The sequence below is a fragment of the Lissotriton vulgaris genome, chromosome 1_1, assembly GCF_964263255.1.
Source record: "Lissotriton vulgaris chromosome 1_1, aLisVul1.2, whole genome shotgun sequence".
NCBI classification, from domain to species: domain Eukaryota; kingdom Metazoa; phylum Chordata; class Amphibia; order Caudata; family Salamandridae; genus Lissotriton; species Lissotriton vulgaris.
This window is the reverse complement of record NC_141685.1, coordinates 1047651698-1047666639: the sequence shown is the minus strand read 5'-3', so window position 1 is coordinate 1047666639 and position 14942 is coordinate 1047651698. Positions and strand designations below refer to the sequence as shown.

Genomic DNA, 14942 nt, shown 5'->3' with positions numbered 1-14942 from the left:
CCGGTTTGCTCACTACACATCATATACCACCCACCTGGGGACAAGCTCTCCTTCTGCCAACAACTCATGGACACAATATCAACCAATTCAGGACGGCAAAACACCCAAATTTTCCTTGGTGACTACAATCTCCATTGGAATGACAGCAGTGACACAGTGGTAAATAGCCTCAAAAGCTTCCTCAACGCCCTTGATCTCACCCAAATATGCAATAGCCCGACCCATGAGAAAGGTTCTATTCTCGACCTTATCATCGCCAAAGAGGACGCTATTCAACTTGAGTCAATCCAACCTTGTGACTGGTCAGATCATCATATTGTCTCCATCCTTATCAATGAAAAAATTAAATTTAACACAGTACAACTCTCTAAGCCCAAAGTCTGGAAAAGGGACATGAAGAAACTCAACCTAAACTCCTTACCGCCTAACAGCTGCAATCTCCTACTTCCCCCGTCCGGCGCTACGGACGTTCAACTCCTGACTGACCGCTATCTAAATGCTATGTCCGCAATAATCAATGAGGCTGCACCCATGCAACTGAAAAGAGTCTCGTCCAAGATCTCCAACCCTTGGTATGACGGTAGCCTCAATGAGGATAGACGGGCCATGCGAATGGCAGAGCGCACTTGGAGGTCAGCCCCCTCTGCACTGCACCTAAAAAACCTGAAGAAACAGAGAAACGCCTACTTCAGGAAAATAAAACGCTCAAAAAGAGATTTCTTCAGCCTCCAGCTCGCCCAAGCAAAAAACCGCCCAAGGAAATTGTTTGAGTTAATCAGAACACAATCCAAAGAACAACCCCAGACACTCAGCACCATGGGCGCTACACCTTCCTGTGAAGACTTCTCTGCTTTCTTTAACCAAAAAACCGACAACATAAGAAGCGATCTCCTCAATGACGCAATCCTTTACTCCAACCCCCAACACACAGCAGCGCCTGAACCAAAGAACAAGGCTACATGGTCATCCTTTGGCACCTACTCCGAAGAAGAAATTGGCAGATTGCTCAGCACCCTGAAACCATCCAATCACCTCACTGACCCCCTTCCTGCAAACGCTGTAAAAGACTTTACCCCTTTGCTCCTCCCACTCTGGACTAAAATTATCAATAGCTCTCTTCAACAAGGATCCATCCCTGACGCCCTCAAAGTCGGACAAGTCACACCTCTACTAAAAAAACCAACAGCAGACCCCACTGATCTAAACAATTACCGCCCGATTACAAATATTACCACCCTCGCTAAACTGTTGGAAAAATGCGTACAGCTACAACGGACTAAACACATAGACAAGTTTGATCTCCTCAACGCTCATCAATCAGGCTTCCGTGCAGGGCACAGTACCGAAACTGCCATGACTCACATAGTGGACGACGCCCTCCAAATACTAGACCAAAACGATACCTGCCTCCTCATCCTTCTGGATCTCTCCTCAGCATTCGACACAGTTAAACATGAGAACTTACTCGATCTGTTAAACACAAGAATGGGCATATCAAGGACTGTTCTCAAGTGGTTCACCTCCTTTCTACACAACCGGTCACAAAGATTCAAAAGCAACAACGCGATGTCCTCTCCCGTACCTGTATCGCTAGGCGTCCCTCAAGGATCCTCCCTCTCCCCAACACTGTTCAACCTAGTTATGGAACCTCTCACTACTTTGCTACAGACATCCAATGTTCATTTTCATATGTATGCCGACGACACCCAACTTTATCTCAAAATACAATCCCCCAAGGACATCATGGTTCTGAACACCACGATCAGAAACACCCAATCCTGGCTTGCCGAGAATCACCTCAAACTCAATGCCCTGAAAACTGAGTTCCTCCTGATCTCACCTCCCGCAAAAATCTCTACGGCTCAAACATGGCTTAAGCACTTAACGGCTCTAAATGTACAACCTACCGTCGTAGACTCAGCTAAATCTTTAGGCATAACACTTGACGCCAATCTCAACATGCAGCAGCACATCAGCAAGGCAACCAAAGGAGCGAACTTTCAAATCAACACCTTGAGAAAACTTAAACCCTTCCTCCCAGCCAAAGACTTCCAAACTGCAGTACAATCTATAGTCATCCCGCACATAGAGTACGGAAGCACCGCCCTCTGCGGGCTCCCCCTAACTACAACGGCTCCCCTAAGAGCGTCCCTTAACGCTGCAGCGAGACTCATCACTGGCTCAAAAAAGCACTCGCATATTTCCCCTGACTTTAAGTCCCTGAACTGGCTACCTTTTGAAGCCAGAATACATCTGAAAATCGCCTGCATGACTCACAAGGCTGTACACATGAACTCACCCGCCTACCTCACTCAAAAGCTGACAATCTCGGGTGGCTCTAGAATTACTAGAAGCACAAACCATCTTCTGCTGAAACCTCGAAGATTCCGGAAGGAAAAAACCTATAAACGCTACTTTTCAGGAATGGCACCCAGGATCTGGAACTCACTCCCTCCTGAAACCAGGCTCATCTCCTCCAACAAACTGTTTAAGAAAGAAGTAAAAGCGATCCTCATGGCTAAATACACATGATCTATTACTCGGTATTTTCTCATGAATCCGCTCCGTAATTACCTGCCTTGGACCCCTCGGTCTACTTGTACTACTTGTATTATGACTTATTTGATTGTATACGTTCCCTCTTTGTATATTGTTATGTTGTTGACGCACCTGTCTGACTTTGCACACTGTACCTACACCACCTCAACTATCCCTACTTTTGTACTACTGATGTACCTGTGTGACTATACATCCTGCACTCACCTACCTCAACTATGCACACCTTTATGTTATCTCCTAAAACACGTTAAGCACGCTTAAACAAGTATATGCTTACTTTTGTACTTTTATATTATTGGCGCAACTGTTTGACTATGCACCTTGTACAGACATTACCTCACCTGCGACCCACCTCCTGTTTGTTTTTTGACCTACCTATGTAACTATGCACCTTGTACCTATCTACCTCAACTATGTAACTATGCACATGTACCTTGACTATCACCCCCGTGCCATTGTAAAGCGCTCTGATATCTGCAAAGATCTAGTTCGCGCTATATAAAACTTTCAATATAAATAAATAAATAAAATAAATAAACCCCTAAGAGCCACATGGTTTTTAGGTCTCGACTACAGCATTGCTTTAGCAATGCTTGATTGTCGAGATTATAGTAAGGCTTTCAAAAGTCTAACCAAACTGCGGATCGGGTACAGTTCATGTGACCCGGGCGCGTGCACATAGCACAGAGCCTTGGCATCAGACTTCAAAGCAAAGGAATCCGCTCCCCCGCCCCCCCTCCCTTTTTGACAGTTTCATTTTGGCTCCTCGCATTCCTCCCTCCCTTTTAGCCCACTCCCTTTTGGCTCTTCTGCTCCTTGCATTCCCCCCTCCCTTCTCAGGCAGCCCTTTGATGCTCTGTTCGTGACAGTTTCATTTTGACTCCTCGCATTCCCCCCTCCCTTTTAGCCCACTCCCTTTTGGCACCTCTGCTCCTTGCATTCCCCCCTCCCTTTTCGACCGTTTCATTTTAGCTCCTCATTCCCCCTCGGGCAGCCCTTTGCTGCTCTGTTTGCATCTCCCTCCTCCCCCTCCTTTATTGTCTGCTTTATTCAGGCTCCTTGCATTCCCCCATCCTTTTTAGCCCAATTCCTTTTGGCTCCTCTGCTCCTTGCATTCCCACCTCCCTTTTCGACAGTTTCGATTTGGCTCCACACGCAGTGAGTTGAACACAACCAAGCCTGAAACTGTACAAGTTGGACACATTTTCAGCTTGCACAGTAGTGGTGTTCAACATGAGATACCCATCTCCCACAGGAATGTATGGAGTTGTTTGTATTTATTCTAAATTAACCCAGCGCATACACATTAAATGAGACCAGACACACAATGAGTCTAACACAACCAAGCATGAAACTCTACAAGTTGGGCACATTTTAAGCTTGCACAGTAGTGGTGTGCAACATGAGATACCCATCTCCCACAGGAATATATGGAGTTATTCGCATTTCAGAACTTACACCATTACAGTTGACTTAAAACAAACTGTGTATGTCACACCTCTATTTCAATAAGCTCTCTGCCCCTATTTTGTTCCTCAAATTTCACTCACTCAGCATCTCCCTCACTTTTTCCCTCCCTCCCCTCTCTAGCGCTCCTTCTACCCTCTCTCCTCACTATCCACTCTCTCCTCACTCTCTCCTTACTCTCCCCACTCTCCCCTCTCCTCTTTCCTCTCTTTCCTCTCTTTCCTCTCTCCTCACTCTACCCTCTCTCCTCCCCTCTTCCCTCTCTCTCCTAACTCTCCCCTGACTTTCCCCTCTCTCCTTACTCTCCCCTCACCCTCTCCCCTTTCTCTCCTCTCTCTCTCTCCTCTCCACTCCCTCTCTCCCCTCCCCACTCCCCTCTTCACTCTCTCCTCAATCTCCCCTCTTACTCTCCCCTCTCACCTCACTCTCCCCTCACCTCTCCTCTCCTCACACTCCCCTCTCACCTGACTCTCCCCTCTTTTTCCCCTCTCCTCACTCTACCCTCGCCCCTTACTATCCCCTCCCCCTCACTCTCTTCTTTCTCCCTTGTCCTCTCTCTCCCCTCTTTCCTCACTCTCCCCTCTCTTCTTACTCTCCCCTCACTCTCCCCTCACTTCCCCTCACTATCCCCTCTCTTTTCCCCCTCTCTCCTCACTCTCCCCTCACTTTCCACTTCCCTCTCTCTCCTCACTTTCCCCTCTCTCCTCACTTTCCCCTCTCTCCTCACTCACCTCACTCTCCCCTTCCTCCCTTCTCCCCTTCCTCTGTACCCTCCCCTATGTCCCCTCCCATTTTCCCTCTCTCCTCACTCTCCTCTCCCTCATCTCTCCTCTCTCCACTCTCTCCTCACTCTCCCCTCTCTTCATACTCTCCCCTCTCACCTCTCTACCCCTCACCTCCGCTCACTCTCCTCTCCCCTTTCACCTCACTATCCCCTCTCTTTTTCCCCTCTCTCCTCACTCGCCCCTCACTTTCCCCTTCCCCCCTCTCCTCACTCTCCCCTTTCTCTCCTCACTCTCACCTCACTCTCCCCTCCGTCCCCTCCCATTTTCCCTCTCTCCTCACTCTCCCCTCCCTCATCTCTCCTCTCTCACCTCACTCTCCCCTCACCTCACTCTCCCCTCACCTCACTCTCCCCTCACCTCACTCTCCCCTCACCTGACTCTCCCCTCACCTGACTCTCCCCTCACCTCACTCTCCCCTCACCTCTCTCCCCTCACCTCACTCTCCCCTCACCTCACTCTCCCCTCTCCTCACTCTCCCCTCTCCTCACTCTCCCCTCTCCTCACTCTCCCCTCTCCTCACTCTCCCCTCTCCTCACTCTCCCCTCTCCTCACTCTCCCCTCTCCTCACTCTCCCCTCTCCTCACTCTCCCCTCTCCTCACTCTCCCCTCTCCTCACTCTCCCCTCTCCTCACTCTCCCCACTCTCCCCTCTCCTCACTCATCACTCATCACTCATCACTCTCACCTCTCCCCTCACACTCTGTTCTCTCTCCCCTCTCTCTCGCATTCCCCACTCCCTTTTTTGACACTTTCATTTTGGCTCCTCCCATTCCCCCTTCCCTTCTCGGGCAGCCCTTAGATGCTTTGGTCGCATCTCCCTCTATTCACATATAATACAATTCTTAATTCAGCCAGCGCATACACATTAAATGAGACCAGACACGCAATGAGCTTAACACAACCAAGACTGAAACTATACAAGTTGGACACATTTTCAGCTTGCACAGAAGTGGTGTTCAACATGAGATACCCATCTTTCACAGAAATATATGGAGTTGTTCACATTATAGAACTTACACCATTACTCTAGCCTTAAAACCAACTCTGTACGTCACACCTCTATTTCAATAAAGCTCAGTGCACCACTGCACTTACCTCTCTTAACATCTAATTTACACATCACTGCAAATCTACCTCTACATCTTACTCTGAATCAGCTCTCTGCCCCTATCTTCTCATCAAATCTCCCTCTCCTTCTTACTCTCAACACTCACCTCTTCCCTCTCTCTCACTCTCCCCTCTCACCTCACTCTCCCCTCCACTGTCCTCTCCTCCACTGTCCTCCTCTCCTCCACTGTCCTCTCTCCTCACTCTCCCCTCACTCTCCACTCCCCTCTTTTCCCCCCTCTCACATCACTTTCCCCTCCCCTCTCCCCCCACTCTCCCCTCTCTCTCCCCTCCCTCTCCCCTCCCTCTCCCCTCCCTATCTAGCCTCCCCTCCCCTCCCCTTTCCCTTTCTCCTCACTCTCACCTCTCTCTCTCTCCTTTATCCCCTCTCCTCTCTCTCTCCTCTCTCTCACCATTCTCCTCTCTCCCCTCTCCTTAGTCTCCCCACTCCCTCCTCTCTACCATTTCCCCTCTCCTCACTATCCCCTCTCCTTCTCCCCTCTCCTTCTCCTTCTCCCCTCTCCTTCTCCTTCTCCCCTCCCCTCTCCTTCTCCCCTCTCATTCTCCCCTCTCCCTACTCTCCCCTCTCCCTACTCTCCCCTCTCCCTACTCTCCCCTCTCCCTACTCTCCCCTCTCCCTACTCTCCCTACTCTCCCTACTCTCCCTACTCTCCCTACTCTCCCTACTCTCCCCACTCTCCCCACTCTCCCCACTCTCCCCACTCTCCCCACTCTCCCCACTCTCCCCTCTCTCCCCTCTCTCCCCTCTCTCCCCTCTCTCCCCTCTCTCCCCTCTCTCCCCTCTCTCCCCTCTCCCCTCTCAGCACTCTCCTCTCTCACCACTCTCCTCTCTCACCACGCTCCTCTCTCCCCTCTCACCACTCCCCTCTCACCACTCTCCCCTCTCACCACTCTCCCCTCTCACCACTCTCCCCTCTCACCACCCTTCCCTCTCACCACCCTCCCCCACTCCCCCCACTCTCTTCTCTCTCTCCCCTCTTCCCTATCTCCTCTCTCCTCTCTCCTCACTCCTCACTCTCTCCTCACTCTCCCCTCTCACCACTCCACCCTTCAACACTCTACCCTCTCACCACTCTCCCCTCCCACTCCTCTCCCAACCCTCTCCCCTCTCACCCCTCCCCTCTCACCCCTCTCCCCTCTCACCCCTCTCCCTTCTCACCCCTCTCCCTTCTCACCCCTCTCACCCCTCTCACCCCTCACCCCTCTCACCCCTCTCACCCCTCACCCCTCTCACCCCTCACCCTTTTCCCCTCTCACCCCTCTCCCCTCTCTCCCCTCTCCCCTCTCTCCCCTCTCCCCTCTCTCCCCTCTCCCCCCTCTACCCTCTCACCCCTCTCACCCCTCTACCCTCTCACCCCTCTACCCTCTCACCCCTCTACCCTCTCACCCCTCTACCCTCTCACCACTCTCCCCTCTCACCACTCTCCCCTCTCACCACTCTCCCCTCTCACCACTCTCCCCACTCACCACTCTCCCCCCTCACCACTCTCCCCCCTCACCACCCTCCACTCTCACCACCCTCCCCCCACTCCCCCCACTCTCTTCTCTCTCTCCCCTCTTCCCTATCTCCTCTCTCCTCACTCCTCACTCTCTCCTCACTCTCCCCTCTCACCAATCCACCCTTTCAACACTCTACCCTCTCACCACTCTCCCCTCTCCCCTCCCACTCCTCTCCCCTTCCACTCCTCTCCCCTCTCAACCCTCTCCCCTCTCACCCCTCTCCCCTCTCACCCCTCTCCCTTCTCACCCCTCACCCCCCTCTCCCCTCTCACCCCTCTCCCCTCTCACCCCTCTCCCCTCTCACCCCTCTCCCCTCTCACCCCTCTCACCCCTCTCCCCTCTCACCCCTCTCCCCTCTCACCCCTCTCCCCTCTCACCCCTCTCCCCTCTCACCCCTCTCCCCTCTCACCCCTCTCCCCTCTCACCCCTTTTCCCTCTCACCACTCTCCTCTCTCACCACTCTCCCCTCTCACCACTCTCCCCTCTCACCACTCTCCCCTCTCACCACTCTCCCCTCTCACCACTCTCCCCTCTCACCACTCTCCCCTCTCACCACTCTCACCACTCTCCACTCTCACCACTCTCCCCTCTCACCACTCTCTCCCCTCTCACCACTCTCTCCCCTCTCACCCCTCTCCTCGCTCACCCCTCTCACCACTCGCCCCTCTCACCACTCGCCCCTCTCACCACTCGCCCCTCTCACCACTCGCCCCTCTCACCACTCGCCCCTCTCACCACTCGCCCCTCTCACCACTCGCCCCTCTCACCACTCGCCCCTCTCACCACTCGCCCCTCTCACCACTCGCCCCTCTCACCACTCGCCCCTCTCACCACTCGCCCCTCTCACCACTCGCCCCTCTCACCACTCGCCCCTCTCACCACTCGCCCCTCTCACCACTCGCCCCTCTCACCCCTCTCACCACTCTCCTCTCACCTCTCTCCCCTCTCCCCTCTCCCCACTCTCTTCTCTCGCCCCACTCTCTTCTCTCGCCCCACCCTCTTCTCTCGCCCCACTCTCTTCTCTCGCCCCACTCTCTTCTCTCGCCCCACTCTCTTCTCTCGCCCCACTCTCTTCTCTCGCCCCACTCTCTTCTCTTTCCCCACCCACCACTTTCTTCTCTCTCCCCTCTTCCCTCTCCTCTCTTGCCTCACTCTCCCCTCTCCTCACTCCTCACTCTCGCCTCACTCTCCCCCCTCCCCTCTCACCCCTCTCCTCTCACCACTCGCCCCTCTCACCCCTCTCCTCGCTCACCCCTCTCACCACTCGCCCCTCTCACCACTCGCCCCTCTCACCACTCGCCCCTCTCACCACTCGCCCCTCTCACCACTCGCCCCTCTCACCACTCGCCCCTCTCACCACTCGCCCCTCTCACCACTCGCCCCTCTCACCACTCGCCCCTCTCACCACTCGCCCCTCTCACCACTCGCCCCTCTCACCACTCGCCCCTCTCACCACTCGCCCCTCTCACCACTCGCCCCTCTCACCACTCGCCCCTCTCACCACTCGCCCCTCTCACCACTCGCCCCTCTCACCACTCGCCCCTCTCACCACTCGCCCCTCTCACCACTCGCCCCTCTCACCACTCGCCCCTCTCACCACTCGCCCCTCTCACCACTCGCCCCTCTCACCACTCGCCCCTCTCACCACTCGCCCCTCTCACCACTCGCCCCTCTCACCACTCGCCCCTCTCACCACTCGCCCCTCTCACCACTCGCCCCTCTCACCACTCGCCCCTCTCACCACTCGCCCCTCTCACCACTCGCCCCTCTCACCACTCGCCCCTCTCACCACTCGCCCCTCTCACCACTCTCCCCTCTCCTCACTCTCCCCACTCTCCCCTCTCCTCACTCATCACTCATCACTCTCACCTCTCCCCTCACACTCTGTTCTCTCTCCCCTCTCTCTCGCATTCCCCACTCCCTTTTTTGACACTTTCATTTTGGCTCCTCCCATTCCCCCTTCCCTTCTCGGGCAGCCCTTAGATGCTTTGGTCGCATCTCCCTCTATTCACATATAATACAATTCTTAATTCAGCCAGCGCATACACATTAAATGAGACCAGACACGCAATGAGCTTAACACAACCAAGACTGAAACTATACAAGTTGGACACATTTTCAGCTTGCACAGAAGTGGTGTTCAACATGAGATACCCATCTTTCACAGAAATATATGGAGTTGTTCACATTATAGAACTTACACCATTACTCTAGCCTTAAAACCAACTCTGTACGTCACACCTCTATTTCAATAAAGCTCAGTGCACCACTGCACTTACCTCTCTTAACATCTAATTTACACATCACTGCAAATCTACCTCTACATCTTACTCTGAATCAGCTCTCTGCCCCTATCTTCTCATCAAATCTCCCTCTCCTTCTTACTCTCAACACTCACCTCTTCCCTCTCTCTCACTCTCCCCTCTCACCTCACTCTCCCCTCCACTGTCCTCTCCTCCACTGTCCTCTCTCCTCACTCTCCCCTCACTCTTCACTCCCCTCTTTTCCCCCCTCTCACATCACTTTCCCCTCCCCCTCTCCCCCCACTCTCCCCTCTCTCTCCCCTCCCTCTCCCCTCCCTCTCCCCTCCCTCTCCCCTCCCTCTCCCCTCCCTATCTAGCCTCCCCTCCCCTCCCCTTTCCCTTTCTCCTCACTCTCACCTCTCTCTCTCTCCTTTATCCCCTCTCCTCTCTCTCTCCTCTCTCTCACCATTCTCCTCTCTCCCCTCTCCTTAGTCTCCCCACTCCCTCCTCTCTACCATTTCCCCTCTCCTCACTATCCCCTCTCCTTCTCCCCTCTCCTTCTCCTTCTCCCCTCTCCTTCTCCTTCTCCCCTCCCCTCTCCTTCTCCCCTCTCATTCTCCCCTCTCCCTACTCTCCCCTCTCCCTACTCTCCCCTCTCCCTACTCTCCCTACTCTCCCTACTCTCCCTACTCTCCCTACTCTCCCTACTCTCCCTACTCTCCCTACTCTCCCCTCTCCCTACTCTCCCTACTCTCCCTACTCTCCCTACTCTCCCTACTCTCCCCACTCTCCCCACTCTCCCCACTCTCCCCTCTCTCCCCTCTCTCCCCTCTCTCCCCTCTCTCCCCTCTCTCCCCTCTCTCCCCTCTCTCCCCTCTCTCCCCTCTCAGCACTCTCCTCTCTCAGCACTCTCCTCTCTCACCACGCTCCTCTCTCCCCTCTCCCCTCTCACCACTCTCCCCTCTCACCACTCTCCCCTCTCACCACTCTCCCCTCTCACCACTCTCCCCTCTCACCACTCTCCCCTCTCACCACTCTCCCCTCTCACCACCCTTCCCTCTCACCACCCTCCCCCACTCCCCCCACTCTCTTCTCTCTCTCCCCTCTTCCCTATCTCCTCTCTCCTCTCTCCTCACTCTCTCCTCACTCTCCCCTCTCACCACTCCACCCTTTCAACACTCTACCCTCTCACCACTCTCCCCTCCCACTCCTCTCCCCTCCCAACCCTCTCCCCTCTCACCCCTCTCCTCTCACCCCTCTCCCTTCTCACCCCTCTCCCTTCTCACCCCTCTCCCTTCTCACCCCTCTCACCCCTCTCACCCCTCACCCCTCTCACCCCTCACCCCTCTCACCCCTCACCCTTTTCCCCTCTCACCCCTCTCCCCTCTCTCCCCTCTCCCCTCTCTCCCCTCTCCCCCCTCTACCCCTCTCACCCCTCTACCCTCTCACCCCTCTACCCTCTCACCCCTCTACCCTCTCACCACTCTCCCCTCTCACCACTCTCCCCTCTCACCACTCTCCCCTCTCACCACTCTCCCCACTCACCACTCTCCCCCCTCACCACTCTCCCCCCTCACCACCCTCCACTCTCACCACCCTCCCCCCACTCCCCCCACTCTCTTCTCTCTCTCCCCTCTTCCCTATCTCCTCTCTCCTCACTCCTCACTCTCTCCTCACTCTCCCCTCTCACCAATCCACCCTTTCAACACTCTACCCTCTCACCACTCTCCCCTCTCCCCTCCCACTCCTCTCCCCTTCCACTCCTCTCCCCTCTCAACCCTCTCACCCCTCTCCCCTCTCACCCCTCTCCCTTCTCACCCCTCACCCCTCTCACCCCTCTCCCCTCTCACCCCTCTCCCCTCTCACCCCTCTCCCCTCTCACCCCTCTCCCCCCTCTCACCCCTCTCCCCTCTCACCCCTCTCCCCTCTCACCCCTCTCCCCTCTCACCCCTCTCCCCTCTCACCCCTCTCCCCTCTCACCCCTCTCCCCTCTCACCCCTCTCCCCTCTCACCCCTCTTCCCTCTCACCACTCTCCTCTCTCACCACTCTCCCCTCTCACCACTCTCCCCTCTCACCACTCTCCCCTCTCACCACTCTCCCCTCTCACCACTCTCCCCTCTCACCACTCTCCCCTCTCACCACTCTCACCACTCTCCACTCTCACCACTCTCCCCTCTCACCACTCTCTCCCCTCTCACCACTCTCTCCCCTCTCACCCCTCTCCTCGCTCGCCCCTCTCCTCGCTCGCCCCTCTCACCACTCGCCCCTCTCACCACTCGCCCCTCTCACCACTCGCCCCTCTCACCACTCGCCCCTCTCACCACTCGCCCCTCTCACCACTCGCCCCTCTCACCACTCGCCCCTCTCACCACTCGCCCCTCTCACCACTCGCCCCTCTCACCACTCGCCCCTCTCACCACTCGCCCCTCTCACCACTCGCCCCTCTCACCACTCGCCCCTCTCACCACTCGCCCCTCTCACCACTCGCCCCTCTCACCACTCGCCCCTCTCACCACTCGCCCCTCTCACCACTCGCCCCTCTCACCACTCGCCCCTCTCACCCCTCTCCTCTCTCACCACTCTCACCACTCTCCTCTCACCTCTCCCCTCTCCCCTCTCCCCACTCTCTTCTCTCGCCCCACTCTCTTCTCTCGCCCCACTCTCTTCTCTCGCCCCACTCTCATCTCTCGCCCCACTCTCTTCTCTCGCCCCACTCTCTTCTCTTTCCCCACCCACCACTTTCTTCTCTCTCCCCTCTTCCCTCTCCTCTCTTGCCTCACTCTCCCCTCTCCTCACTCCTCACTCTCGCCTCACTCTCCCCCCTCCCCTCTCACCCCTCTCCTCTCACCACTCGCCCCTCTCACCCCTCTCCTCGCTCACCCCTCTCACCCCTCTCCTCGCTCACCCCTCTCACCACTCGCCCCTCTCACCACTCGCCCCTCTCACCACTCGCCCCTCTCACCACTCGCCCCTCTCACCACTCGCCCCTCTCACCACTCGCCCCTCTCACCACTCGCCCCTCTCACCACTCGCCCCTCTCACCACTCGCCCCTCTCACCACTCGCCCCTCTCACCACTCGCCCCTCTCACCACTCGCCCCTCTCACCACTCGCCCCTCTCACCACTCGCCCCTCTCACCACTCGCCCCTCTCACCACTCGCCCCTCTCACCACTCGCCCCTCTCACCACTCGCCCCTCTCACCACTCGCCCCTCTCGCCACTCGCCCCTCTCGCCACTCTCGCCCCTCTCGCCCCTCTCGCCCCTCTCGCCCCTCTCGCCCCTCTCGCCACTCTCGCCCCTCTCGCCACTCGCCCCTCTCGCCACTCGCCCCTCTCGCCACTCGCCCCTCTCACCACTCGCCCCTCTCGCCACTCTCGCCACTCTCGCCCCTCTCGCCACTCTCGCCCCTCTCGCCACTCTCGCCCCTCTCGCCACTCTCGCCCCTCTCGCCCCTCTCGCCACTCTCGCCCCTCTCGCCACTCGCCCCACTCGCCCCTCTCGCCCCTGTCGCCACCCTGGACGTCCCTTGGATAGATGGTGCCCCTCTACCTGCACTGCTAGATGCCGACGATGCAGCCCAAGGCGCTATGCCACCTAGTTACCTCTTTTTCTCAGTTAGTGGCTGAACTGGACCTGGCCACCAATTATTCCAAATCTTATATTATGGACTGTGCTTCCCGGCTTCAGCTTTTGGCATTAATGGGTTAGAAAGGACCAGAAGTTTTTCTTATCAGGGGTCTCAATTGGTTCTTCAGGGTGTGGTCTTCTAACATTTTAAATTGCAGTTTGAAACTATCTCAATCATCGAGGGCTCTCTTTAATCTATCTAGGCCATCCGGTGGTAACTCAATGACCCCTGTTCTACAGATTTCCAAGGCCCAGTGCATCGCCACTTCCACTTACTAGGCAGAAATCTGGGTTTTACCAGCAGTAGAGCTATTCAGACTAAGGATGATCGCTTTGCAGGCGACTCCTCTCTGTACCTCTCTCGTCACCCCGTTTCGTACACCACGAAGATCTTGGGCTTCATTATATTGAGGTCTGGATCAAATTGGGCCCTGTCACTTTGTGGCTTTAGGTCCAGCTCAATCACAAAGCTAGCCTAAATTAGCTAGTTATTAAAGACTGTTTATCATGTGTCAAGGACCTTAGAATAACTGGCTAGCCTATGTCCGCAAACTTTGCGTACGGCTTAGGATATTAGTTCTGTTTGACAGCCCCATACTTGTTTGTGTAGAATACAAAAAAAAGATTAAATACAAAATCTTGCAAAGTTTGCACCTCTCTCGGGAAATTGTGGAGTGTGGAAAATCCTCAGTGAAAGCATATGTATACTTCACAAGCATTGGCAACGCCAATAGGTGTGGCCTGTGAGAGCTATTTGTTTTGACTGTTTTGTAGCTGTGCTGTACAACAGTGTGAAATCTTTGCAGTGGGGCTAGAAATAATTTTTAAAAGTTATATGATGCAGCCTTGGCTGTTTTGTTTAAAGTTGAGCCTGGGCAAAGCACTCACTGCTCTGCGAGGCATGCTGTATTCAAGTATGGACTTGAAACTCCACCCACATTTTTCATTGGCTTGTGTCATTGTCCTTTGAAAATGCTGCCTTTCGATTGGTTAATAGGCTTGTTAGTCCCTCCTCAGTACCATCTTGTCTTCAGTTGTAACCTCCCATGAGGACTGGCCCTTTTACTTCTGTTGTTAAACGGTATGTCTTATTTAGTCTGTAAACACTATTTTCTTTAATGAGTTTCTCCTACTGCAGGCACAACATGCTTTCCTGAAACATCCTGTGCGCCATGTGTCCTTTCACTTTCCAAGCATCCCGGGACAATGGTGGCTGCTTCTTTGAAGTGAAATAGGTCTCGAATTGACTAGAGTTTGAGCTATTGGCTTGTAAATGACGATGCCTTTTATACATGTGTTAATTATCAAAACAGGTGCATAAAAGGCATTGTCATTTACAATGCCAATAGCTTAAACTCTAGTCAATTCGAGACCTATTTCACTTCAAAGAAGCAGCCACCATTGTCCCGGGCTGCTTGGAAATGCGAGACCTATTGCATTGCAAATGCTTGTTATAAATTGGTGTCTTATTTCTTTGTGTGTGTCTCGCCTACTGCCTTTGTGTGTGTAATAGATGCTTAGCACTGCCCTCTGATATACCTAACTGCTCGCCCACCCTACCAAAAGACAGAATTTGGGGTGTCATTTGTACCTCCGTAAATCGTTTTGGGTTTGCCTGGACTTTTGCACAGT

The 14942-nt window shown here is 54.7% G+C and overlaps 1 protein-coding gene across 1 annotated transcript in view; it reads left to right on the top strand.

Moving 5' to 3' along the window:
• PRKCSH (PRKCSH beta subunit of glucosidase II) overlaps positions 1 to 14942 on the top strand; it is a 313184-nt gene that overhangs the window by 207241 nt on the left and 91001 nt on the right. The gene's annotated exons all lie outside the window — the stretch shown is intronic.